This window comes from Parus major, chromosome 21 (genome assembly GCF_001522545.3).
Source record: "Parus major isolate Abel chromosome 21, Parus_major1.1, whole genome shotgun sequence".
NCBI classification, from domain to species: Eukaryota; Metazoa; Chordata; class Aves; order Passeriformes; family Paridae; genus Parus; species Parus major.
This window is the reverse complement of record NC_031789.1, coordinates 1,950,413-1,977,675: the sequence shown is the minus strand read 5'-3', so window position 1 is coordinate 1,977,675 and position 27,263 is coordinate 1,950,413. Positions and strand designations below refer to the sequence as shown.

Genomic DNA, 27,263 nt, shown 5'->3' with positions numbered 1-27,263 from the left:
CACAGGACACAGGGCATGGGGCACAGGACACAGAGCACAGGACACAGGGCACAGGACACAGGACACAGGGCATGGGGCACAGGACACAGAGCACAGGACACAGGGCACAGGACACAGGACACAGGACACAGGACACAGGGCACAGGGCACAGGACACAGGACACAGGACACAGGGCACAGGGCACAGGACACAGGACACAGGACACAGGGCATGGGGCACAGGGCACAGGACACAGGACACAGGGCACAGGACACAGGGCACAGGACACAGGGCACAGGACACAGGGCACAGGGCACAGGGCATGGGGCACAGGACACAGGACACAGGACACAGGACACAGGACACAGGGCACAGGACACAGGACACAGGACACAGAGCACAGGACAGAGGACACAGGACAGAGGACACAGGACACAGGACACAGGACACAGGGCACAGGGCACAGGACACAGGACACAGGACACAGGGCATGGGGCACAGGGCACAGGACACAGGGCATGGGGCACAGGACACAGGACACAGGACACAGGGCACAGTCTGCCCTGAGCTATTCATGGCTGAGAAAAAACAATTTGTGGTCCACCAAACAATTCACACAGCCTCAGCCCACCCCTGTCCTGGCCACGTGCAGAGCCAAGTGGGATTTGCAGGGAGACAGTGAAGGGCTCCAGGCTCAGACTGGTGGCTCTGGAACCCATCCAAGCTTCTCTGCTGAAATCTTGCAGGTTGCCTCTGGCTTCACAGGGCTTGGGTTTGACACTGTCCCCTCAGAAATACAGCTCAAACAGGCACAATCCAGCTGACATTGCCATGCTCCTCCCCTGGCAAAGTACTTCACTCAAGTTCACCTCTTAACATCAAAGATATTTCTAAGTGCATTATTAAGAGGCACCAAAACCTCTTAAATACTTTGTTAACTAAGAGCCTTGACAGTGACACAGGAAGGATCCCTGTGCAGTGAGGGGAGCTGGAGGAGAGTGTGAGAACCTGGGGGGGAAACGAGGGGCAGCCACAGTGCCCAGGGTGGGGAGCACAGGGATGCTGCTGCCCTGGCTCCACCTGTCCTGGGGCTGCAGGAGGATCCTGAGCTCTCCTAGAAGGTCCCATGAATGCTGGGCCAGGAATTTCAGGGGATTGCAAAGCTGCATTTCACTGACTCTACAGCTTCCTGAGGAAACAATCTGCATCTTCCTCACAGGGGTCAGTGGAGGGGCAGGTGCTGATCTCTGGTCTGGTGACAGTGACAGGACCTTCCCCCAGAGCTGGCACTGCCCAGGCTCCCCAAGGAATGGGCACAGCCCCTGCCAGAGCTCCAGGAGCCTTTGGACAATGCTCTGAGGCACAGGGTGGGATTGCTGGGGTGTCTGTGCAGGTCCAGGGGTTGGACTTGATGATCCCTGTGGGTTCCTTCCAGCTCAGGATTCCCTAATTCTGTTACTCTTGTTTGCTAATTGAAACATTTGACTTGGTCATTCAGCTTTGCCTCTCTTTGCTGTCTAGTCTAGGAGCTCTCTGGGATTCTCTGCAGCTGGAGAAGAAATGTGGATCCCTCCAAATGGAAATGCTCCTTTCAGCACTTCAGATGATTTTTCAGAGTGGGATGCACTGTCTCTGCCAAGCCCATGAGACCCTTCCCAAAATTCAGACACTGGACTGCCTGTGATGCTTCCTAAAACATTCTCATTTTAGAAATACCTAACTTAATGCTATAGAAATCACCTGGTCTGTACTGCAAAGGGATTTTCTTTCCCTCTTGGAAGCAACTGGTATGCTACAAGAACAAGAACATCATGGGAAAAGCTTGTTTATGGGATTCCTGACAGCACAGAATGGTTGTCTGGGATGGGATAAAACCTTATCTAAAGAAAAACACAGACTGATACTTGGTGGCACAGGAAGAATTCAAGCTGGAGGGATGAGGGTCTCATAGGCACTGGAATACAGAAAATCAGGGACACTTCAGTCAACATTTAATGATGGCTTGATATGAGATGTGCAGGCCACTCTGCCATGATGAACAGGGAGAAGAGGGACCCTGTGAGGGTTCAGGCTTCAGCTGAAACACAAGAACAGACAGTCCCACTGCCTCTGCAAGGCTGGACAGGACCTTGACATGCACAAACAGAATGTCACACAGGTGGCACTGCTCCTGCATGTGATTTTAGTGCCATCATCACCGAAATGGAGCACTCAGGTCTACTGCTTATGCTTGAGAGTGACACTGAAAACTTGGAAAAGACTCAGGAAAGAACGAGAAAATGATCCCAGGGCTAGAAATCATTCTCAGTGAGAGACAAATGGAACATGATCTGTTTAGTTTATCTGGTTTTTAAGAGGTGATTTAATCGTGGTCTGTGAGAACTGATGTGGGGGAATACTTTGAGTGCAAAAGGCTCTTTAAGAGGGCAGACAAAGACAGAAAAAGATCCAGGGATTGGAAAGCAAAGCTGGTGGTTGTTGGGCTTGAGATAAAGGAACTATTTTTAACAGTGGGAATAACTGACCATTGGAACAAGGAGCCCAGAGACGTGATAAACTCTTCATCCCATACAGCCTTGGAACGTAGACTGGCCACTTTTTAGTGGATGTGAACTGAATCATAAGCTGTTGGTACTGGTGAAGTTAAAAATGCGAATTTTCAGCTAAGAAAACCTGAAATGACCCATGGTGGTATGAGAGATACTCCATCTCCATCAGGCTGAGATGATAGCAGGGCCTGAGACTGCAGGATGTCTGCTTTGAACCTTCCTTGGAATCCTTTCTTCTTTTCCATCAGTGCAGTGTTCCTGGGTGCTTGTTCAAAACCTGGCAAATGTGAATGAATACTTTTCTGCAGCTGACTGATACTTTGAAAATCTGTTTTGGAAATGTATTTTCATTAGGAGAAAACCCCTGGGAGGTTGTACAGAACAGAACTTGGTGAAACAGGAGTGCTGTGGCTGGGACTTGTGGCAGTTCAGTTGCTCCTTCTCACACCCAGCTCAGCTCACAGGAGTGAATTGGTGTTACATGTCCCAGCCCAGCCTGATAATGCTGATAACAGGAAGGTATCAAGGGCAGGATTTCATGAATGTGCAGAGTGTCACCTTTGGAGAGGATCCTGCCTGATGACTCTTGGAAGGGAGAGTCCTACTTTCCCTCACATGCAATACAATTAATTTCCTACTTCTGGGAGGCAGCCCCCAGGTCTCATTACTCCCAAATTCATTGGGTTGCCTCATTAGAAAATTTCTGCAATTCTCCTAAAAGGCAGATCTAGAATAACATCCTTTTATTCTAGGAAAGCAACAAGTTAGGCTTCTCAGAACAAAACTGAAAATCAATTTTCTTAGTGAAAATATGAAATCAGTCCAGCCTGAACTTCTCTTGACAGGGTCAGCAGAGAGGATGTTGGGTCTTGTCAGGACACACTTTGCTCAGGAATTCTCTCTTCCCAGTTATACTGGAGGGTTAATGATATTTTCATTTGGGGATTATGTCCTCCTGCCTTTTGGAAGGAAAAGCACATCTTCCATGAGTGTGGTGGTGAAAACTGCTGGGCTGCAGCTGGCACAGCAGAAGCCTTTTAGGAGCTGCTTTGGCCCAGGAAAGCTTTGGGCTTCTTCAGGCACCTTCTGTGGCATCACAACAAATCAGAGTTTCTGAATTAGGGAGCCTGTGAGGTACTGCAGGAACTCCCAGGGCATTGCTGGATGACATTACAACAATCACAGCATACAAATAACAGAGCTCTGCTCAGTGGGGATGGGGTCCCTCCTCTGTGGCTCTAAGAAGGTCTAAGACAAAAAGATGTCTTCTGGTCAGTCAGATGAAGGTTTGTGTAGGTGGGCTTTGCATCTCAAACAGCCTTTCTCTGATGTGGGAGGACTCAGACAAGCATCAGGAATGTGGCATCTGACACTGGTGTGACTTGAACTGCAGACACCCCACGTGGCAGCCAAGCTGGCCACCTTTCTGGTGCTCTGCCCAGCATGAAGGCAAACTGGATGCTGGCACTGGCTGGAGGACAGAACAAACACAAATCTGTGCTGGCTGCAGCCACCTTCCTTCTGTTTGTGACGATTCAGGCCCACACAATCCATGATCAGAAGCCACCACGTGTGGCCAAGCAGCCCAGTCAGGCAGCGTGGTGAGTGAACAGCAAAATTAGCAAAAAAATATTCTCATAATAGTTTGAGGTTAAATATTGTCTGTCCAAGTTACTTGACCAACACTCCTGACTGGGGGAGTCACTGCCAGGAACTGGGATCACCTGGGAAGGACTCAGAAGAGAGGGAAATTCATCAGCAGCTTTGTCTCGCTGAACAATGGCAGCTTTTATCCCTGATGTGTTTTGAAACGCATCTCATGCCTGAAACCAGAGTGGTCAAACTGAAATCCTGGGCTTGAACTGCACCCCTCAGCTCACTGCTGCAGACAAATTTCACCTAAACATGTTACTGAGGCTGTGAGGAGTCCTGAATCCTGATACAGATGTGAAAAACACAGCTGTATCCTTACACATGTTTCTGTGCCCTGGGAAGGACTTAAAATCTCCTAAATCACTTCTCTGTGAAACTAGGAATGTGTTGAAAACTGAGAGATGAAGACTGAGACTTCTTCCTAATCAAACCAAACCCATTTTACCCATCCCTAGTTGTTTCCTACATAACCTTATGAGCACTTTCTTGTCACGGAGCACTTGGAGTGAGACAGGTGTTAGCTTGGATGGGAAGATGGTTCATTATTATGATGTCCTAGGTCTGTCTGAACACCACACCATGCCTTCTGCTCAGGAGACTCAGAGAGTCACAGAACAGTTTATGCTGATGGGACTTTAAAGACCTTCTTACTTCAACCCTCTACCATGGGCAGGGACACCTTCTATTAGACCAGGTTGCTCCAAGCCCCATCCAAAGCAGTCCAAATAATTTAGGAGAAATATGCTGGAAAAGCAGATGGGTTATTTGCCTGTGCAAAGACCCTGAAGAGAAAAAAACTAAAACTGTATGTCCTGCATGAGTCTGTGTGTGTTACACAGCTCTGCTGATGGCTGTGCAGGATTTGTGCAACAATGGTGTGTCCCCATCACACCCATACTCGTACAGATCTTATCTGGACCAGGACAATTTTAACCAGTTTGCCTGCATTTTCTTTTTCAGGATGTCCAGAACAGAAGCACAGCAAGGCTCTGGCTCCAGCACGAGGCAGTTGAGGGCTGTGCAGGCAAGGATGGAGCTGCCAAGGGCGTTACGTGTTTGTAGCTGAGTGTGGATGGTCTCACTGCCTGGACACGGGCACAGCACATGCTTCCCATCTGTTCCATCCCTATCAATAGGAGCTTGTCCTCACCATGATGAGGGTGGAGGTTATCCCCATGGGCTCAGTCCTGTTGCTGAGATGCCCCATTAGCTGAGTGCTAACTAATGGAAAAATCCTGCAAAAGAAAATTGGAACAGGAAAGGAGACAGGAACCTCACTGGGTCAGAGCCAGTCTTGCCTGCAGCCAGCAGAGGCAATGGGAGATGTTTTGGGGGAGCCTTCTGCAGCCTAAGCACCTCCTACTCTTCATCATGCATGGTCACTGGGCTTGGGACAGCAGCAGGCACATGTCTGACTGTTCCCTCTGATATTTCCTTATGGACCTGCTCTTCATTAGCTGGTCTAATCCCTTTCCACCCATGCTGACAGCCTCTTGGGGCAGCAGATTCTTGAGATGTTACTCACTGCATGAAGAAATCTTTCCTTTTCTCTGTTTCAGAGTGACATGCTACCAGTGCCACTGACTGCCCCTAGCTCTTGGGATTGATTTCAGTTTCACCTGATTCACTCCTTTTGGTCACTGCTGTCACATCCTTCCCAGTTTTCTACTCTTCAAATTGACAAATCCCAGCCTTTTCAGTGCTTTTCACAAGACAACCCCTCCAGCCTCTTGATCATTTTAATTATTAATTGAACCACCCTTAGTATATGAAAATCAGAGCCTTTAGGTTTGTTTCTATCCTCTGTTTAGCTTCAGAGGAGATCTGGAGGATCTTCTCTTGGGACTCTAACTGTGGTGAGTGAACATTCAGCTGCTTGAAAATATATCCTAAAAATATCAAATGTCTTGTCTGTGGGGTTAGCTACAGTCCTTCTGAATTTATAGTTTCTTTATAGGGTATTGCTCTTGCTCCAGCAACCTGCATTAGTAGTTGCAGATGCAAGTGACCTCCTGCTACAGCAAATGTCAGGAATTCTCTCAGCTCTGCTGAAAGAAAAGGCTTTTGTGGCTTAACCTGAAGGTGAGGAACAGCAAAATCGTGATGGTGACCTTAGATCAAATATCTCACAGGCCAATGTCCCTGGTGGTTTACCATAAACATGCATTTATTTAACTCTGGGCTGCATGTGGTCTTGGGGCATTTGCAGAATGGTTGATGTGTCTCACCCTGCTTCCAGAATTGTCTGAAGATGGCAAGACTTTGCTCTGCAGAAGCACTGCTGTGCTTAGGATTCTCAAGGCTCACTACAAAGGTTAAGCTGTGTCAAAGGAAGATGTTTTTTCAGGGTCAGGGTTAAAGGACAAAGCTCTGGATCACCAGAACACTGTAAGTGTAGTTGTGATGGTGCCTAAGAAGGGCTTTGGGACAGAGAAGGTGGACATTTATTTGTAAAGTTTCTGTTCTCCTGAAATGCTCAGAGAATTAGTAAAAACCTATTCCCTGCCACGTTACATCTGCTTCAGCTTCTGCAAAAGCACAGATGATGGGGTAAGGTCATCCTGAGAATGGCATCAAGCTAAGCATCTCCCTGGCTTTATGTTCATCCCACCCCCCCTGCTCTGTCCTGGTCTCTGGACCAGGTATGGTCCCTCCCCTGGCAAAAGCAGGTAGGTTTTGCTAACTGAGGTTTTGCTCCTGAGCCTGGTGTCCACAGTGGCAGCTCTCCAGTGAGGGTTCTGGTGGCTGGACACAGATGTCCATCAGGCCTCTGTCCAAATTTGAAATATTTTACCATGACTGAACCACCTTCTCTTTCTGGAGGTTCCCATCCCAGGAGATCAGGCTAAATCAAGGTCTCTGCTTATCACCTAGTGACATTTCACATCCAGGAGCAGTGTTCCAGACCACCAGATCATGTGCCATTCTTCATCCTGGAGTAAAAGACCTCCAGAGGTTGACCCACAGGCTTGGTAGGAAATGTTTAATCCACACAACCCATCTGGAACATTGCAAGCTTGCTGGAAACCTTTCACCACCCTATTTCTGAGTCTCCCCTCCATTTTTGCAGGTGGTGCAGGTGCCTGTGAGGTACAGAGGAGGTGCCAGTGGAGATTTTCCCAGAGGATGACTGTTGCAGGGTCCCATATATTAGAAGACAGCCCAGCATACAGCCAGCACAGGGTTAGCACTGCCCTGGGACGGCTGTGCAGGGGTGGGTGGTCATGCACAACCTGTCCCCAATGTGTGGGGACAGAGCTAAAACAGCCAGAGGCCTAAAACACTTCCCTTGCAAACAGCTCAGTGACAGATAGACCTTTTCCATATCTGCCCTGCTGGGAGACATCCCAAAATAAATAACCCCAAGGCCTGAAGCCCCAAGGGAGACAAGCAGGAGCAGGGAATGGGCCCAGGCCAGAGCACTCAGCCCCACACACAGCCACACAGATCTGTGCTGTTGACAGAGCCAAGAATAATTCCAGCATCTCTATTTAATGCTATTTAGAAAATCCTCCCTCTCCAAAATGCTGAACTTCCCCAAAGACAGGATGAATATTTCTAAATGCCCTGGTGATTTATCTCAGACCCAGGTTGGGCAGGGTTGCTGCAGCCCCAGCTGGGCCTGTGGGCAGGGACAGTGTCCATAATTTTGGCTGTTCCCAGGGGAGCAGGATGCACTGGGGCAGCCTGAGGAGGAGGTCTGGACTGTCCAGGGAGGCAGCTGGGCAGCAGTAGCTCATAGAGAACCTGAATTTCCCACATGATGAACTTTGAGGGAATTCACTGCCAACCCAGTCAGGATAAAGTTGTCCAGTGAGGATGGCTGGTTTCCCACATCAGAAAGAGCTGGGGGCTCCTCTGTGATAGCAGAGTAGGTGAACTGTGGACACAGGGGACTGACACCATCCTTCCATATCCAGGTTTCAGGCCAGCTTTCCCTTCACCAGGAGCATGTTTTCTTGGGGGACAAAGATATTTCACTAATTTCTCTCCTCTCTCTCATGCCTTGCCATCCCCTGCACTGTTCCCATCCAGCTGACTGTGACTGCTGTAGGAAGCAGAGGGGGGTTATATTTACCCCTTTCCTGCCCTCAGGTCATCCCCAGGACTCAATCTTTAGCCCAAACAAAGGAGTCAGCAGATGGCAGGGACAGCACACTCTGGTTGAGGATGGAGAGATGATCAGCAACCCCATAAACTGATTTTTAAATAAAATTTGCTCTGCAACACCACTTCCCAAAATGTCCAGCCTGGCATTTGGACTGAGATAGCCAAGGGGTGATATATGGGGTGCACATTGCTCTGCCTGCATCAGGTAGGGATGGACCTTGCTTTGCTAGATGCCACCCATTGGGACCTCTCCCACTTGGCTTCCATTCATCCTAAAACAGAACAGGTCCAAGAAAGGATTCTTGTGAAGTGTTTGAGGCACAACTCCTTGGTGATGAAGGCTTGCAGGCTTGATGTCCCCCAGGGGCACAGATTTACCTGCATGGCTGGTGATGGAGAACATCCCCCTTGACAGGACAAGAGGGAATGGCTTTAAGCTGAAGGAGAATCGATCTAGGTTGGATGATAGGAAGATATTCTTCACTATGAGAGTGGTGAGGCCCTGGCACAGGGTGCCCAGAGAAGCTTTTGCTTCTTGAGTGTTCAAGGCAAGGCTAGACAGAGCTTGGAGCAATGTGGGATAGTTCCTGCCCATGGAAGGGGGGTGGAACAGAATGAGCTTTAAGGTGCATTCCAACCCAAACCATCCTATGATTCCATGGTCAAGACCTTCTCTGTTCTTCAGCACAACACTGCTGCCCAGAGAGGAGCTTTGGATCCAAATCACAGCATTACCTGGGAACCATCAAGGGACAGCAGGTGGTTCCATCCTCTGCTCCTCCAGCAGAAAAAGCAAAGCACAGTTGAAGGCAAGCTGAGCATGCTCCCCACTCCCAGCCAGCAGCAGGCACTGGTGTGCAGCTGCCTCCCTGTGCTGAGGGCCAAAAAGGGATTGGCAGTGCTCTGCCCCAGCAGGAACATGGTCCATGCAACAGCGAGGTTGGGACGTGCAGAGGGACATGTGCCATGGGGGGTAGTTTGGAGGGAGAGCAACTAAATCAGCAAGGGAACGCATGGCTGGAGCCCTGCCAGCACCTGCCACCTCTGGAAATAGCTCTTACAGAGCCCCAGGGTCCAGGCATGAAGTCCCCTTCCCTTGGGTTATTACGCAGCACAGGATACATGAAACATGTTGGCAGCAGTCGGTCTAGGGAGAGCTGAGCAAGGGAGGGAGGGAGATTAATGGGAAAACAAATCAGCACCTAGAAACAGAGCAAATGGACAACACAAAGGGACCCAGACCACCGGGGATGCTGGATCACAGACAAACCCAGGCACATGCATGGAAGGAAACAGGCTGCAAGAAGAGCTGGCCACCCAGAGCAAAGGCAGGAAAATGAAAGGAAAACACTTTATTATCTAAATGGGGATATGATTTCTGGAAGAACAGACTCTTCAGCCCAGGAATGGTGTTTGAAGCACTAGAACAGCTGAGAGAGGTGTTGATGGCGGCTGTCACCAGAAAAAATGAGAGTACGGAGATCCTGTTTTTTACCTAAAGCCAAGGCATGGGAGAAGAAATAGATACTTGGTTCTGAAGCAGGGAACTGTGCAGCAGCAAGGGCCTGCAAAGGGAATAAAGCAGTGGAAGAAGTGCATGTGCTCAGTGCCCAGGGCAGTCTGCAGCTTGCAGATCTTGGTGCAGGGATCCTGCCAAGCCAGGAGTTTGCTGCTCTGCTAACAGCAGTGACAGAGAGGAGAGAGGTTGTGCTCACACAGAACAGGAGCTGTTGACTGCAGCCTCTGGCAGGGGAGAACTGCCCAGCTCACTGGAGCACGGATGCTGAGCCATCCCTGCTCACCATGAAGCCCCTTCTGAGGAGCCTTGGAAAGAAGAAAGAGTTCAAGTTGAGCTGGGCATCCCTTTAACCACACACAGATGGATCTTCAGTCTGTTAACTTGTGTGTGTGGATGGAAAGGAGAGGCCCAAGGGATGGCTCAAAGATCCCAACAGACATGGGTACTGAGCAGGACAATAATTTGTACAGCAAGGTTGTTGAGATCACAAAAAAATCAAGGTACCAATAGCTCCTACCTGCCAGCAGCAGATAAGATGTGAACTCTGTGCACATTTAAGGTGGGATTTTGTTTAAAAGAGTCCAGGCACTAATAGCAGGGGACTGGAGAGCTGACATCATGGACAGATGCCTAGGCATGCTGAGTGGAGGATGAAGGCATGCCTGGAGTGGTGCCAGGGCTGGATATTGATGCTTAGCTGAAGACAAGTGCTGTGCCTCATCCTGAAAGGAATCTCTGCAGCCTCCTGAAACTCCAACCTGTCTGTGGAAAGACTGGAAGAAACCTGATCACATTTAGTAATGGATCACAGATATGTGATAGCTGCAATAGCAACCACAGAGCCTGGGAATTGGACTTTCTAGAGGCCACAGAAGTCAGAATCTGATGGAGAAGCAGAGGATGGCCTTTGGAAAGCCTGATCTCAACATGTTCTCCTCAGACTGGACCACTACACTCAGCAATGGAGTGAACACAGTTCAGTATCCTAAGGGAAGCTGTACATGAGAGTTCTTTCCCCACATATCCCACAGAAAGAAGCAGGAATGGGATATGCCACGAAGATGGTCTGTCCTGGGAATCACTGCAGTAAAAAGTAATCAAGTCAAAAGCCAAGGAAGCTGATGGACCAGGAACTACAAGAGGGCATTGCGAAGTCAGTCTGGGTGCCAGCAGTCCATCTCTTCAGGGAAACCTCACTTTGGCTGGAGAAACATGGAAGCGAAATATTTCAAACCCATTTACAGTCCCTGCTTCTTAATGGGAGCAGAGACTTCCCCAAGACACCATCCAACTCAGTTTTGAGGGCAATTTAGATGGAATAACAGGGCAACTTACAGTCTCTGACTGCAAGCCTGGAATGAGCTGGTAAAGGCAAGAGCATGGGGCAAAGAGAGGCAGGAACTCCTCTACCATGAGCCAGCTGCTCCAGTGGCAGGAGGGAGGAGGGCTGGGATGAGAGGAAATGGTTTGGTACATGGAAAGTGTGCTTTGCTTGGTAACTCCCAGTGTGTCCTCTGGGACAGCTCGGAGGGGTCGTGCATGGTGTTCCACTCCATTAGCAATTACTTTATGCCAGCACATGTAAATAATTATTCTGGCAAAGGTTCCCAGCAGAGAGCTGTGCACAGAGCCAGTGCAGTGCTGACCCCCAGCACAGCCTGTGCTGCTGCCTTTCCTGGAGATCGGCACCAGGAGCGAGGAGATTTGTGTTCAAACATGGACAGGCTGCACGTCCTTGCATCAACAGTGCTTTGGAAAATTAAACCATCTGTGCAGGTGAAGTATAATTCCATGTGATCAAACTCTCTGCTTCTCTTCAAGAACTCACTGTGCAGCCCAGTATTTTCCTTGAGATCTGACCCTCATGACAGATGCCTTGGGGTTAAAAAGTTGGGAGGAATGTTTACAGAAAAAAATGAAGATAAAAGAAATTCCACATGACTTGATATTTTCTGTGAAAGGTTTTGCCCAAGACGGAGCATTCAGGCCAAAGCTACAAACCCCTGAGAACAGAAGCCACAAAACTGATGTGCCTCTGCATGGTCGGAAAGGAAACAAATCTTTCACGCCAGGAATTGCCTCTTTCCAAACTCCAACAGTGCCCCCAAGTGCTGAAAGGAGATGCCGCAAGCCAGGGATGGAGCTTGCTAAATCATGAAGGCGGAGGGGAGAGATGCGGTTGCATGGCTTTCTTTAAGCGTGGCTCATTGCTGTCCCTGCCTGAGCTAAGGTGAAATGTCTGTTTTTCCTACTTCTTTTCCCCGAATGGGTAGATCTGTGCTGATCTGTGACTGCTTCAAGATGCTCCAAGAGCATCAAAACCAGATTTAAGGGCTGTGTTGCCTGGAATTGATGCATACGTCACAAGCTTGTGGAAACAGCATAGTTTGGATTTGGCCACTGGAGGGATCCCACCCAGCCAGACCTCCTGGATCCGCTCCTTCAGAAGACGTGACCTCTGGAGAGGAGAGAACTGCATCTCAGTGTCCCAGCTCCAGAGGGGAGGCTGAGTTTCACCCCATCTGACTCCCTGCCGTGAGCTTTCCAAGCTGTGTGGAGGCTGCTTGGGCAGAACTGTGCAGGGCTGTTCTCACTTCTTCAGTGAGCTGGGTGTCTCAGCAAGAGGGGCTCTTTCAAGGGAGAGGAGATAAGGCCTATTTGGATCTGTGGGACTTCTGCCTGCTCCCAGGGAGAATGGTAGCTGGAGACATGGTACATGGTCACCTGGACTCCTTTGTGGGACACTCAGGTGATCCCTGGCAGGATGCTGAAGTCAAAACCAGCTTGCCTTGCTCAGGTACATGGGCTGTGAGAACAGTCTGGTCCCACTCTGCATCCTGTTGCACACAGACTGACACATGGCTAACACACACAAAACTTGGGCAAGTATGATGATATTCAGCACTGGGGGGCTTATTCTATTTGCATATCCTAGGAGCAGCCACACACCCCAACATCCCTGCCTGTGACACGCACATGTTTCAGCACCCCAATTCTAGACGTGGTACCCCAGGTGACCCTGGTGGCACAGGTGTCCTCTCCAGCACACCTGGTGAGATGCTTCCAGGAGGGCACAGAGAGCTGTTCGTACAGCACACAGGGGAGCAAATGGCTGGAAACTGGGCAAGCAGGTAATGGAGCAGCAGATAACGCCCGCTTGCCCCATGTCCCACAGCCAGCACCCCGAAGTACACGCAGGGTGTGGGCTGGAGGGTCCAGCACTGCCCAAACATTCCCTTGGGCCAGGCCAAGGTGACCCTGAGGTGGACACGTCTCCTCTGCCTCAGCCGCACATGCCCCTCACGGCTGGCTGTTTGCCCCCAGCCTGTGCCCCGGCCACCACTACCACCTCCCTCAGGGAGTGAGCCCCTAACACAGGAAAGGTAAAGTCTTATTACAGAAACACAAAACCAATTAGGTTCAAAAAGGCTTCCGAGGCCGAGTCCAACCTATGACCCAACAGCACCTTGTCAACTAAACCATGGCACTAAGCACGATTTCTTTAAAGGCCTCCAGAAGCAGCGACTCCACCGCCTCCCCGGGCAGGCCCTTCCAGAGTCCGTGAGGGGCTGTGACAGCGGCCACCATGGCCGGCGGCTCCCTCAGCGCTGCCCGGGGCGGGGCGCCTCTGTTACCGGTTTTAGGAGCTCCCAAAACACACACAAAACGTCTCATTCAGAAAGGAGACATCATTTAATCTGCGCACGGTGTATGGTGGAGGTTTCCACAAATCAAGCGCACCAAGGGGTAAAAAGCTGTATCTTTTATGCAGCAACATTCTCACGAACCTGCCCATCGAACACATCTTCTCCGCCTATCTAATGCATATTTATTTCGGTGACGTGACCTTGCGCGATGCTTGAAACACAAGATTTTTATTTATTTTTTTTTCATTAAGCAACTTCTGTTGTAGAAGTTACCTGGCTACATCAGTTACGTTTGCAAAAGGTGAGAAAATTCAGCCAGGGGACATAAAATTCGACTGGAAGGCAGCAGTGGGGAGGGGGCGAGCGGCCCCAAGATGGCGGCGTCGTGAGGGGGAGCGGGCGGGACAGGGGCGGCTGTTGTTGAAGCTTTATTGTTCCCGCTGCCGCTCGCTGTGTCCGCCGCTCCCAATAAAGGTAAAACATTTATCCGGGCCTGCTCGGTACCGGGGGGTTGCGGCGGCTCGGTGACTCCGCCCGGCTGTCCCGGCTCCAGCCACCCCTCGCTGTCCCGCCTCGGTGCCAGAGCCGCGCCGGGGATGGGGCGCTTCCCCTCGGGATGGGGAGCCGGGGACGGGGATGGGATGGGTGGGTGGGTGATTCCCCCACCCGCAGGGAAGGACCAGACCCTACGAAACCTCTGAGGAGGTTGAAGGGGACTGAGGGGCACCTCTGCCTTCAACCTGAGCGGGAGCGGGGACTCCCGCACCCCTCCCATGTTAAATCGAAGTCAGCCTTGTAGGTGCGCCTTGGGTGCCCAAAAACCGCAGTCCCTCTCACGTAAAACACTCCCCATCTTCCCTCTGCCTTGTGGCAGGGGCCTTACTTTTTGTAACCTACACATAAGATATGTTTCATCAGAAATTTTGTCTCTACCAGCGAGCCAAAGCCTGTCTGCTGGGTTGCATTGACCCTCCAAAGGTGTTATATTAGCTGTGCATCCTGTGTGACCCTCCAGGAAGTTTTTTAAAGGTAGGTATGGAAAGGGTTTATGTTGTGCTTTGGTCACAGCATATTCCTCTCCTTGCTTTGGACCACTAATCACATCTGCAACCCCTGCAGGGTTCTGCAGGGTTTTGGTTAAGATATGCCAAGTTTCTTGTATTTGAGGAGGAATTTGGTTGACACCCTGGTTCAAAGACAGGGACAGCAGGAACAGCCTGTTGGAGTATGCACCAGAACAGAGGTCCTTTCCCAGCCTCCATGCCCTACTCATTCACTCTTGTTTCCTCTTTCCGGTATATTTTAGCTTCCTGGACATACCACTTAAAGAAGATGCCAAAGACATCCCTCAAAAGGCAGCTCAGCAATTATAAAATTCTTCCAGGAGATGGAGGAAGCATGTTGGCTTTCTGGAGCAAACTCTACTTGGCTTTCACAATGCTGCATCTTCCTCTGCCTTTTTGGAGCAGCTGCACTCATGTTTGAAGAGCTGTTGAAAATTCTTTTGTCTTAATGGAGTTTTGGGGCTGAGGAGGAGCCTCACTGACAAACTGATGCAGGAGGTGACAGTGGTGGAAGTCCAGGTGTCTTGGACTGTCGTAGCTTCTAGTAATTCTGTGAATTTACTAAGAAGTCTGAAGGAATCAGACTTGTTTTGGGGTGACCATCCCTGAGAAGTGTAATTTTAAAGGCTTTTGCATCAAGGCACCTTAGTGCTGTGTTGAGCCATGTCTGCCCTTGGCTAAGAACAAATGGCTCCTGTTCTTCTGCTGATACAAAATGGGTCACAAAACCTGGTCAAAGTAGTGTAGTTTTGTTTTTTTTTAAACAAGTCACTAAGAAATTGCAACACACCTTCCTCTGTGATGTAAACCTTCCTCACAAAAAGCAGTTCAGATGTCCAGCTTTTGTTTTTTGAGGACCTTAAGGGAACCTGCAAATTATAATTAGCACTTTTGGTATTCTTGGGCACAGTGATCCGTGGCTGAGCAGTGACTGGAGCAAACTTTGGCTCTTTCTTTGAGTTTGTGCAGGTTTTTCACTGCATGATTTTGCTTGCTTTTTGGGGCAGCTCTCGGTTTGAAGAAAACTTGCCAATTAAGAGTTGTTGCAGAGCTGTTTTTGTTTTTTGATCTATTGTATTTCTATTCAGAGCATCAGTGCAGACAGACAGCCAAAATGTGCGGGGTTTGAGTGGTATATTCTGCTGCCTTTAGAGACTGGAGCCCTGAATTTAGTCAAAATGCTGCTTATTTTCCTCTGTTACCAGTCTGCACTGATGCTCTGAACTGCAACAAAATAGATTGAAAAACAAATTGGTGTGCCCTGGTTCCTTGTGCTGGATTTCACATTATCCTCTGTGTGAGCTGCCTGCTCTGCCCCTTTGGAGCGCCCCAGAGACAAGTAATGACCCCTCAGCATCTTTCAGCACTTCAAAGGCTGAATTACTTTTTGTGGGAGAGGTAAGAAAATTGAATTGCAGTCCTTGATTTTCTGGCTTTCCAATAACCCTCAGTGTAAGATCATCACCTTGGTAACAAGAAAACAGGAAACTGGTAAACAGGCGCAGAAAGTATTCAGATTGTGATTTAAGGCTGTCACTGCTCTTAGCTCCCCAGAGCTAAAAACAGAGGCCACTGTCATGCCCAAGGGACTGCAGGGCTGAGCAACACAAGAGATGTATCCCAGCTTTCTGTCCTGCTTCGTTCACTGATTTCCATGAGGACTGTGAAATGAGCCTTTGAGTGCAAATGGGCTGGGATGGGGTGAGCTCCTCTCACAGGGCAGGGAGCTGTCCTGGACTGGCAGCCACGCCTCCTGCAAAGACCACTTTGGATTTTAGCTCCCCAAGCAGAGAGCTGAGTGTAGGAACAGGAGGGTTGTGGGGTGCTCCCGTGAGCCTCTCCAATCAGCTCCAACAGAAGTGCCATTAACTGAGGACAGATAAGTTGGATTCTCCCATTTTCCTTATTTCTGTCCACTTTTTTTTTTTTCCCCTGCCTTCTTAGTTTTAGCTTTTTAGAGCTTGCATAGGACTTCCTTTCTTTTAGTTTTGCACTGGGTGTGCAGGGTGATTTTATACAGCTTCATTATCCATGTGAGCACTGCAAGTTCCCTGTCTCTGCATGGCTACAGCAGAGCAGTAGGCTGTGGAACCACTGTGCTTGGAGGGCTTGGCAGTGAGGCAATAGTTGTTGGGTTTTTAAATTTGGCAGAGGCAGACAGGCTCTGTCAGTGCTCATTGCTGCTGAGCTATCAGTTACCTGCTCTGAGAGACTCCCAGTTCTGCCCAGTCCCCCGGCCAAATCTCCCAAAAGTCATCTGGAGGATGGCTGGGAGACATAGCCACACAAACTCGGGTGAGAAACAAGATGTAATATGTGTGGCAGTGGAGGGTCCTCCACCTAAAAATCAGTTATCATTACTGGGCTCCTGACTGGAAGAGAGACTTTAGCCAAACCCAAGCCAAAACTGAGCCTGGAAATCTGGGAGGCAGTGACGGATGAGCAATCAGATTGCTGATGGTGGTCCCTTCTGGCTCTAGAGATCCAGAATAAAATACTGAATAAAAGCCTGAAGTGTTCTCTGAGTAGGGTACAATTGCCTTGAGACTAGTCTTGGTCAACATCCCTTGTTATAAATCCTGTTCTCTTTGGTGGTTCTGGATGGTTTGGGTCTCTATAATTAAAGAAATAAAATGTTTTTAAACAAATATGTCTGTGCTAATTACTCAGGACACATTTTCCAGTCCTCTGAGTTGCTGTAATGAAGAAGAGGACATGCTGGTAGGCTGCTTAGAGCTTCACTGTTTTGAGCTCTCATGAGCAAATATGTCTTCTATATTCCTGCCAGGAATAGAGGGAGCAGACGGTGCTGCTGCTTCCTCCAGCCTGCCACAGTGCAAGCAATGGGTTTCATGCAGGAGGATATTCATGGCAAAGTGAGCAGACGTCTCTTCCAGGACATCGATGTTTCCTGCTTATCCTTTTCTAGGAAGAGCCATAGCTATTATTATTTAACCAGCAGACCCAATTTCAACTCAGATACTGGAAGTCCTTCAGCTCCAGGGAAGGAGTGGGTGGACTAAAACTGCTATTACACGGAGTCTGGCAAAAGAATCGGGTCTGTCTCTTCTCCCACGACCAGCAGCAATTCTGCTGATGGCAGCTTGGTTCCTTGTGATTTAAAATGGTGTGGGAGGAGAGCAGAGCCTGCATGTTGGATTGACTGGAAGTACAGGTGGCTGGCCCTGTGCATGGGGCTGGGGGTGGATTTGCTGCTCGGAAAGATGAGTTGGAGATCAGCCAGCCTTTGGTAACAATGTGCCTGGAGAAGCCCTGGCTCTGGGGGGCAGGAGGGTGGCTATCAGCCCACTCAGGTTTTTCTGCTTTCCAGAGAAGTGTTCTTGCTTCAGAACTACTCAGGAGTACTGAGGAGTGTAACACCTCTGTTTTGAGGTGATGTCAAAACCATCTGTGATCTCCTGGTGCCTGAAAAACAAGTTTCATAGCACTTCATCTTTAAAGCCTGAGGGAGTTCTTGGCTGTGCAGTAGAGCTCTCCTGCATTTCTGGTATCCACCAACCTGTTTTTCAGCCTTCTGTAGCTCTGGGATGAGGTGATGTCTCTTCTAGTTTGTATTCCCACAGCCACCACAGGCAGTGCCATGCAGAAGTAAGGGGGGTCCTGCCTGCCTGTGGACAGGAAGTCCTGCTTCCCACAAAAGCTGAGCTCCAAGGGGGTTGATGCCTTGGAGAAGTGGGATGCTAGCTCAGCCTGCACCCAGTGTCAGCTTCTGATGTGATTTAATACAAGCTGTGAGTTGCTCTAGCCTGGTTTCATGTGAGGCAGAGCTTTGAGATCGGTGTATGTGCATTGGTTTGTTAAAGCTCATACCCTGCTGTTAGGCTATGCTTCTCCTGAGGGCAGAGATGTTCATCCAGGTGCTCTTTCTCTAATGCTCATACTGTTCTGTGGCCACTCCAGCATAGGCATCCTAGTGTGTGGACAAGACAGTAACATCTTTATCTTGTCTATCTTAGAACTCCAGGTGTCCCACTGATAAAACTTCTGATAGCAGATGTCCTATCAGTTCTCCCTCCTGCAGTGGGTTGGGGAGTGGGGGAAGTTAAAGGGAGGCTCTGGTAGATGGGATTAGGGTTAGGGACTTCTGCCAAAAATTACATTTTAGAGGAAAAGACTCATAAATCAGCGAGCTGAGACCATGGTATGCTGAGAAGGAGGTGCTGAAGACCCTGGACTGCAAGCAGACCCCTGTTTCTAATATTCACATGGCCCTGCTCATCTTCCATCTGTATGGAAGAGAAACTTGCTGAACCTCTAGAGGGGAAAGGGCAATTGAGGGATTTAGCTGAGAGACATCACAAATCTGGGCACAGCATTGCCTCTTATTTGAAACACGAATGTGTTGGCTCACATTTGCCTGTTTTGGGGTATTTTTACTCTGTGTTTGATCTTTTTAGTTTGCCCTGGGTTGGGAGCAACAGCAACATGTCCCCCTGTTCTGTAGAGGTTTTCTTCCTTTGGTTTTTGCTTCATGCTCTTTGCTCTGCCAGAGTGAGCAAAACTTTTATTGCCCAGGCATGTGATTGCCATGCAGTGGGATCTGTATTACTGCAGGACATGGGGCTGATTAGACAATTTGTCTAACAGCAAGTGAACAGAGTTGCTTGCTAATGCTACCTTATCCTTTAAACTCCTGTTCAGCATGGGAGGAAAACAGAGGCTGTACTGGGTTTAAAATAAATGTTCCATTTATAACTGGTGTTAAATAAACTGTTGGTTTTCCCTCCAGGCTGTGTGATGTCTTCAGAAGGGATTTATAAGTCACAGTTTTCCTATTATAGCCAATGTGCCGGTTACAAACTGATGCCTTTCAATCACATCATGCTTTCTGCGAATCCATTCAATTAGCAAATAGCTCATCTTGTTTCTCTCGCACAGCAGCAGAGAGCAAAAGCTGTAAACTGGATTTCTTTGTTCAATATGAAAGTGTTTTCTCTGAGGCTCTTTCTGATGCCCAGGCTGTGCTGAAAAGACTCAAAGAGTGCAAAGAAATTGATGCCTCTCAAAAGGAGGTAGGTGTGTTTACTTCCATAATTCATGCAAGTTTTTTCTTCACCCTACTAAGGGCTGTAATAGTTTGTGCTTTGTTTAGGAAACTGTTTCATGGGAAAGCGGTGCCTGGTTGTTTGAAGGGCAACAAGTGCTCACCTGAGCAACACCCAGGTAAAGAAGGATGTCCTGCCCTGAAGACATTCTTGTGTTGTAGGAGAGCTCCAGCCCAGATTTTACTCCTTCTGCTCATGGCATTTGCTTCAGGAATTGTATCGACTTGTAAACGACTGACATACGAGATCCCAAAATAGATTTCCCAAGCCTCGGCACTGTCTTGCTGTGAAGCATCTGCTGCTCTTTCTGTACAGGCAGAGCTGCTGAGGGAGGGGTAGGACAGGGTGTGGCAGGGGAGCTGGGTGCTGCCCCATGGTGCTTCTCCTGCCAATGTGCTGCTTGAAGAGCAGTCAGAGTAGGGAAAGGATGCTCCATTCCTGTTGGAGGGGATAACTGAGTCTGCTGCTGGGTGTATGCTGAAGGGTTCTCTGGGCTCTGAGCTGTGGTAGCCAGATGCCACTCATCGTCCCAACTAGGGGACAACACAGAATGTGATGTCTGTACTGCTGTGAGCAGGAGGACACAGAGCTTGGGAATGATTGTGGTGAGTCTAGGTGGGCACTCATGCTGGCTGAGCAGTGGCAGAGTGCAGAAAAGCTGTGGCCAGTGTAGAGCAAGGATGGGACTGCGCTTGCTGCTCTCAGCTCAGCCATTTCTGCTTGAGCATTTTTCATACCAAGCTGCATGAACTGCCCTGCATGCCTTCCTGAAGGGGAAAAAGTTATTACTGTTTCACTGCTGGCTTTTCTGTGGCTCCCTGGTTATTCAGCCTTTGGAAGCTGAGCAGTGTTGTTCCCTAGGCTGGGGGCTGCCACACTCTCTAGGTTCCCATGTAGTTGCTGGCTGGAAGCTGTCTGGATCCAAGTTCCTCCAGTAACAGTGTGATCACAGGACATGGTACACTTTAACCATTGTAGAATTCTGCTTATAAATGCCCAAGACCACACCTTAGAAAAAAACCCCAAACCTGTGATGGCAGGGAGGAGACTTCCCTTGAGCTGGGGAGTGCAGGATTGTTTTCTGCTGAGCCCTTAAATGTTCTGGTGTTCCCTTAGCAGCTGTTTCTCCTGATGTTGTGGAATATAACATATTGGGGGCTTTAGGAGAGAGATGTGGGTCCTAATTCATATTTGCAGTAGCAAGCATGATCCCAGCTGGGCAGACAAGCACCTCTGAGTGCCCTGCTCAGAGAAGGATTAGATTTTTGTATGTTTGTTTTTTACAGTGATCAGATAACTAAGTCAGGTTTAGGGTTTTACAAACGGAGCTGAGCTGGGGTGTGTGCTGTGTGAGTGGATCGGTGCTGCCAGAGGGGATTTGCCAGCTCCATGCCCCCGTGCCAGCAGGTCCTGTCCCTGTTGCTGGTGCCAGTGCAGTGCCCAGGCAGGTGAGCTGCAGCTTCTGCACTGCACAACAGCCCCCTTTGCTATTGCTTTGCAGTCACTGTTGTTTCGTGTTCCTTCAGCACTTCGGACCCAGTAGGGAAAGTTTACAGATCCATTCCTGGCCTTTTGTGCTCCCAAATGAGCTGTTACAGCAGGAGCCAAGTGAGAGGTTGTGAAGCTCAGAGTAAGTTTGGGTGTCTGACTGCAAAGCAGTAGCTGGACAATTTTTCTGCAGCTACAAATAAATGCTGAATAAATGAGAAATGGATTTTCTTTAAACCTTCCTGAAAAATCACTTTTCAACTGTGACAAGCATGAAAAGCGTCTGCCCCAGGGCAGTGGGAGAACAGTCTGCAGCCTGTTATAAACAAGGGCTCAGCCAGATCTGTCCCTCTCTGAGCTCCCCTCTGGGACCAGCAGGACCTGTGGACCTTAGCACTGTTTCCAGCACACACAGCAGCTTTTCCCCACAAGAACCTGGTGTTTCCTCTGGGAGGGGAAACACAGCAGTGTATTTTTAAAGTCATGCTTGAAGTGCAAGTTCAGCTCCAAAGAGCCGAACTGGGATGTGTAACTCAGGCTGAGGTTGTGCCAGTGGTAGATGTCAATGGATTTTTTTCCTCTTTTTTTTCCCCCCCCTCCCTTTCTTTGTATTCTTTTGCTAGTCATTTGTTTGAAGTCTCGAGTGCCTCGGGGCAGGTAAAAGTGTGTCTGGAAGCCGGTGAGACACTGTTTCTTTGTAGGAATCATTCTTGCTGGCTGAGCATGCCCTGCTGCAGGGAAGATCCCCCATTCCTCAGGATTATTCTCTCGGGAACCTTTGGGAAGCAGCTGATCTCTCTAGGAAAGCACTGGTTGTTTTGGGCAGTAGAGCCACAGGAGTTTAGGGGTGTTTTGCCAGCCTGCCCCTTGGCACCAAGGCTGGTGTTCAGGCTCCTGTGGTTTCAGTGGAATTTAGTCTTGAATGCCTCTCTATTTCTTTTCCTTTGCTGGTGAACTCTTCCCTGCATGGAATCTTGTTCTGTGCAGCACTCTGGTCTGCTCCCCTCCACTGTTCCTGCCCTTTTCCTCCTACCTCCAGTAGAGACTCGTTTGGTTTTGGGCTTTTTCCCCAACAAGGTTTGTGGTGCAGGGCTGGCTTTTGTGAGAACTATTGCTTCTCTCTGAGTTTGATGTTCTGTTCTGCTCCCAGGACTGAAAAATGCAGATGAATTGCTTTTCAGTTTAGGGAGATGTGATTTTTGGGGTTGTTTCTGTTTTATAGTTTCTCTGTATATTTCACATAAACTATTCCTCTCTAATTTGGTTTTGGCTTGGATGAAACCTGCTTGGAAACGAGAACAAGACTGAAATTGCAGTAATTTAGGGAAGCGTAGAAGAGCTTTGCTGATGTCAAGTCTTATCTTCCTGTGCTCTCTTAGAGAAACTCAATTCAAATTATTGCACAGCTCATTTGTTCCCTCTACTAGCAGGTTCAGATGAAGTGGGGGAGTGTTGATTCTCCCACGTAGAATAAATGTCACTGTGTTTGTGGATCATTTCCATTGCCTGTGGGCCTGTCCAGTCATTGTCGCCCTTCATTTGCAGCTGCAGGGATTTCTGGATGAGGCAGAAGAAAGAAGTTTCCTGTTATCTTCTGCATCCTGATTAGGAGAGAGAGCTTGTGAGAGTTTGGCTTTTTTTTTTTTTTTTCATGTGACAGAGCTAGAGAACTTTTTTTCCTCTGTTCTGGTGCATTTTTGTACAAGTTTGAGCTTTTCTTGTGTGGAGCAAGCAGGGGGTCAGAGTTTTCCACAGAGCTTTCCTGGGATCTCCCTCATGAGTCATGTACAGATGCAGGCATGAAAAAAAATCCCTTTATATTTCTGCAGGAAAAATATGAACATAGTTTTTCTCTGATTACTGTATGCATAATACAATAGCTGATTGGTAGTTGATTGACTTTTAATGGTGAGGAGCTTCTCTGAGGCTCAGGTGTGTGGAGCCAGTCCTGGGGCTGTCTGTGCCACTGACCCTGTGAGCAGCAGCAGCTGAGGGAACAGCACTGCTCAGCTTCCAAAGGCTGGATAACCATGGAGCCTCAGAAAAGCCAGCAGTGGAACAGTCCCTAACTAACCATGCAGGTTTCCAATTGCTTTTTTTATGTTTTCTTCACCTTCTGTACATCAAAGCAGTGTGCATTTACAGGGGACTGATGATTGTGGCTGTGGAGGTTTCCCCACAGTGTCAGCCTTCTGCAGTGTACCTGAATGTCCCTCAGGTCTGAAGGGACTCAGCTTTTGTCTGCCACCCTGAGCAGGTCCTTCCCAATCTGTCACTTGCAGATCCCTACCCACCACCCTCTGCATGCTTGCATTTACTCTAAACCTAATGCTCGAAGGAGATCACTCAGAAATAATCAATAAAGTTGCTTTTGGCTGGGATGTGCTCTCACAGTGGGGGCCAGGAGCATGGATAAGGCATGAAAAGCCATAACCATGCTCCCCCACCTGCAGGGAAGGGTTAATGGCCAGCTGGGCTAGTGACTGTGCTGCTGCCCTCCCTCTCTCCTCACATCCCTCTTCAATCTCAGTTATGGGCCATTCCTGGGGACGATGTACATTACTTGCACATGAGGTTGAGGTCTTCTCTGGATAAACATGGAAGATGTGGAGATGCTGTGGAGGCAGGAGACCTCCTGCATCCTTAACCTGCAGAGGTTCCTGTTCAGAGCTTGCCATGGGGCTGCTGTGGACATGGGGATTTTTGATGAACTGGGAAGGCTGCTCCATGGTGGGAGTGTTTTGCCCACCAGAGCTGATATCCTCAGTTAGGACCAAACCTCTGGGGTGCCATGGAATCTGTTTGGTGGCACAGCTCTGACCAGGCTCAAGCCTGGTGATGCAGTTTCCCAGTGCAGAGAGGCAGTCTGTTCCTCCCACGTGGAACTGGATGTGTGCTAATTTGTGCCAACTTGGCCATGAAGTGTTTTGCAGTGCCCCAGGCAGTGGAAGCCTGGTGGGTGAGGCTGTAATGTGGAGGTACATTGTGACTAAGTGGAAGCAAAGATTCCTGCAGGTATTTCTCCATTTTTTCCCAGGATCTTTGGGTCTTGTTAGTGCTTCGAAGTAAGTCTGAAATATACTGTGTGCTCTTTCACAGCAATGCTACAAGGCTGTTGTTTCTACTGAACAACACATACAAGGAAGTGCCTTCTGGAAAGATCTTATAAATAGCAGAATATTTCAGTTACTGAAAACTCATTTCTATTAACCAAATCCATGCATTGAGGAAGGGATGTTACCTGGGGCTCTGGGTAGCAGTGCTGTGCTGCTTTTAATTAAAAACCCCTAAAATTGAAAAATATATTGCAACAATGCAATATATATATATACTTTCCATCCATATTAGTGCAAACATGGATTTGTCAGAATCTGAGCACCTCTAGGATGCTGAGAGTGGAGATATTTTATGTTTTACATGCTCATTTTGATCTGGAAGGGGCCAGGCACGCAAACCTTGAGAACAAACATGACCTGGTTATCAAGTCTCATTACAAATTAATGTTTGCATTAAAAAAATAACTTTATGTTTGTTCTTCAGCACATCTGTGGGGTTTTTTTACACCAGAGCCCTTCATGTCCACACTCTTTTTGTCAAGCAAACAGCCATGAGTGGGAAGAGCTGGGACTGCTGCAGTTTCCCCTCTGCCGAGTGGTTGCAATAGGTCATTGCACTGCCACACTGCCCTGATGTGTGAGTATTTACACCTGCCAGGAAAAGCCAGTCCACCGGCCCCTGGTGCAGCCCCAAGCACTTGCATACAGCCTTTTTATCATTGGAATAAAAATGACAATGACAGCAGAAAATGCCCGTTCTCCCTGGAGCGGAGCTGAACTTCCCACTTCAAAGGTACCTTTATTGAATCCCTGGAGTCTCCAATAAAGGCTGCCTGCTCCAAAAGGCTGGCACCTCTCCTGGAGAGCTGGGGAGCATGTGTCTTCAGGGGCAATATTTACAGCATTAAAGGACTCTGGGGAAATGGGAGTAAGAGTTCCAGCTTATTTCTTTGCCTTTTATTTCCATAACTGTACAGGCACGTCTGCCTCTGTTTGCTGTTTCAGGTCACTGAAGTAGATTTTGGAGCTCTGGGTTTGATTGCCAGGTGTGCTGAGAGCCCACGTGCCTTCTCTCCAGAGTTTTCTCTATGAGACAGAATTCCATTGTGATTGAGAATGGAGTTTCCTGAAAGTTCCACTTGAAACGCTCTCTGCTTTCTGTGCAAGTGATCCTGCAGCAAGATCCTGTATCTCTTGCCCTTGCTTTGCCTTCCAAAGTAGCAGTTAAATTCATGCTTTGTCAGGTCTTTTACACTTAGTGGTCTTTGGCTAGTTGGACATGAAGGAAGATTTGGTGCTGGAACCAGCTCCAGTTTGGGATTTGCTGTATGGATAAGGGCTGGCAGCAGGGCTTCTTGCCCTTCTTCCCAAGGGCAACAAGCTTGGGTTCAGTGCTGTGTATCTGTGTGATTGGTTTTTTTGTTCTGATTCATTTTTTGTCCCCTGACCTAAACTCCAGGGTTCTGCTTGTTGTGCCTGTCTGTATAGGGCAGTTGACTGTTCTCTAAGCCTTCCTGTGTTTGTGTTCTGCTGTAGGCTCTGGCTGCCTGTCTGGCCAGGGCAGAGGAACAGTCAGAAGCTGGTGGGCAGAATGAAGGATGCTCACACCCAGGATAGAGGCACTCAGGATGCTCAGCCCCTGGACACTCAAAACCTTTGTGTCTTTTCCAAAGCTGTTTCAAGACATGAATCCTGAGCTGAGAGCAGCTTTGCTGGAGAGGGAACAGGGCAGCAGGGAAGCCCCACATCAAGCAGCAGGAAATTGGGTGCAACCTCTGGCAAAGTGAGTGGGCAACCTTCCAGAGGAATCCTGTATCTGGGTGTGGGAGGTTTATCCAAGATCCTGGAGCATTTCTGCCTGTAGCAGGAGGTGTAGCTGTGCAGGGCTCTCCCCACTGCTGCCTGGAGGGCTGGATCAATGGCTGGGAGACAGCGTGGGTCAGAGCACAGCTGAGGCTTGGGATTGAAAACTTCTTTTTTACTCCAGTCTGACACAAAACAGTGGCCTTGCAAACCTGGTGTTAACCTCCAGCTCTCTTTATGGCTTTGTGCTCTGTTAGATAAATGAGACATTTCCTTTCACAGAGTTTAAAGAGAATAGTAAAGTGATTTTCCTCTGCTGCTTGTGCTTGGGATGAGCTTTGCTATTCACTTAGATCTTTCAGAGAGTCTCCCTTGCTTCAGGAACCTGTCAGTTTCTTCAGACTGACTTATTTCTTCTCTTGTGTTTCTGAATCTTTTTCCCCACGGAGAGCACAGCCAAGGAAGAGATGCTGACCACTGGCTTGCCGTGCTGTAAGGAGGAGCTGATCCAGAGCTGAGCCCCATCATAGAGCTTTGCAGGCAGTAGAAGAGGGATTCCTGACTGCCTCAGAGAAAAAAAATCTGAATTAGGTAAACTGTGTGGGCAGGGTGGGGTGTGTGCCTTCAAGGTAGCATTATACACATGGTTTAGGTGATGGGCAAACCTTGCTGGCACTTCCACCTGCCTTCTGCACAACAGTGACTGCACGTGTGTGGTCTCAGGTCCTCCTGTGCTGGATTGTGGCAACAGCAAAAACTGAGCAGTGAAGGCAACCTGGACACCAGGATCAGTGTCACACTACCCCTGCAAGGGGGCCAGAGGAGTGTCTGGTACTCCTCATACCCTGAAAAAGCCTTTTAGGGAACGAGGACAAGACTCTAGGGGAGTTTGAGCAGAACCACTAATACCTCTCCTCTGCCTGCCTGTCAGTTCCTGGTCATCAGCTTCCCTTTCAGCTGTCTCCCAGCTTTATGTAATTTTTACAGCTCTTACCACACAGTTGCCTGCAAGACTAGCACATCCACTAAATGATTTGGTTTCATTTTTTATGTGTTGCAGGCAGCAGCTGGTGGGGAGGACTGTTACTTTTCTGTAAGCAACCACACTCTGTTTGCTGATTTGCAGAAGTCATAAAGGACAAAATGCTGTTTATAACCTGCTTTTCTTTGGCTTTGAGGGGGCTGTACCCTGTGCACCTGGAACTTAACAGGGTGCCCTCACATGCTGTGATCAGGACACAGCTTGACCTCCTGTCCTGGTTTGTCACATCATTGAGCTCCCCAGACACAGGATTGCAGTGAGTGGAAAGTTGTGCTCAGTGGCATGA

At 48.8% G+C, this 27,263-nt stretch overlaps 1 long non-coding RNA gene across 2 annotated transcripts; it reads left to right on the top strand.

Moving 5' to 3' along the window:
* The first annotated feature begins 13,305 nt into the window (after window positions 1-13,305).
* Window positions 13,306-17,170, top strand: LOC107213498. 2 transcript variants are annotated; one of them, XR_001524742.3, is made up of 3 exons: window positions 13,306-13,759; window positions 14,395-14,487; window positions 14,765-17,170. It is a non-coding gene; the product is annotated as an uncharacterized LOC107213498 (long non-coding RNA). The 2 variants fall into 2 exon arrangements; XR_001524741.2 differs by lacking the exon at window positions 13,306-13,759 and adding an exon at window positions 13,807-13,932.
* The last annotated feature ends 10,093 nt before the right edge of the window (window positions 17,171-27,263 follow it).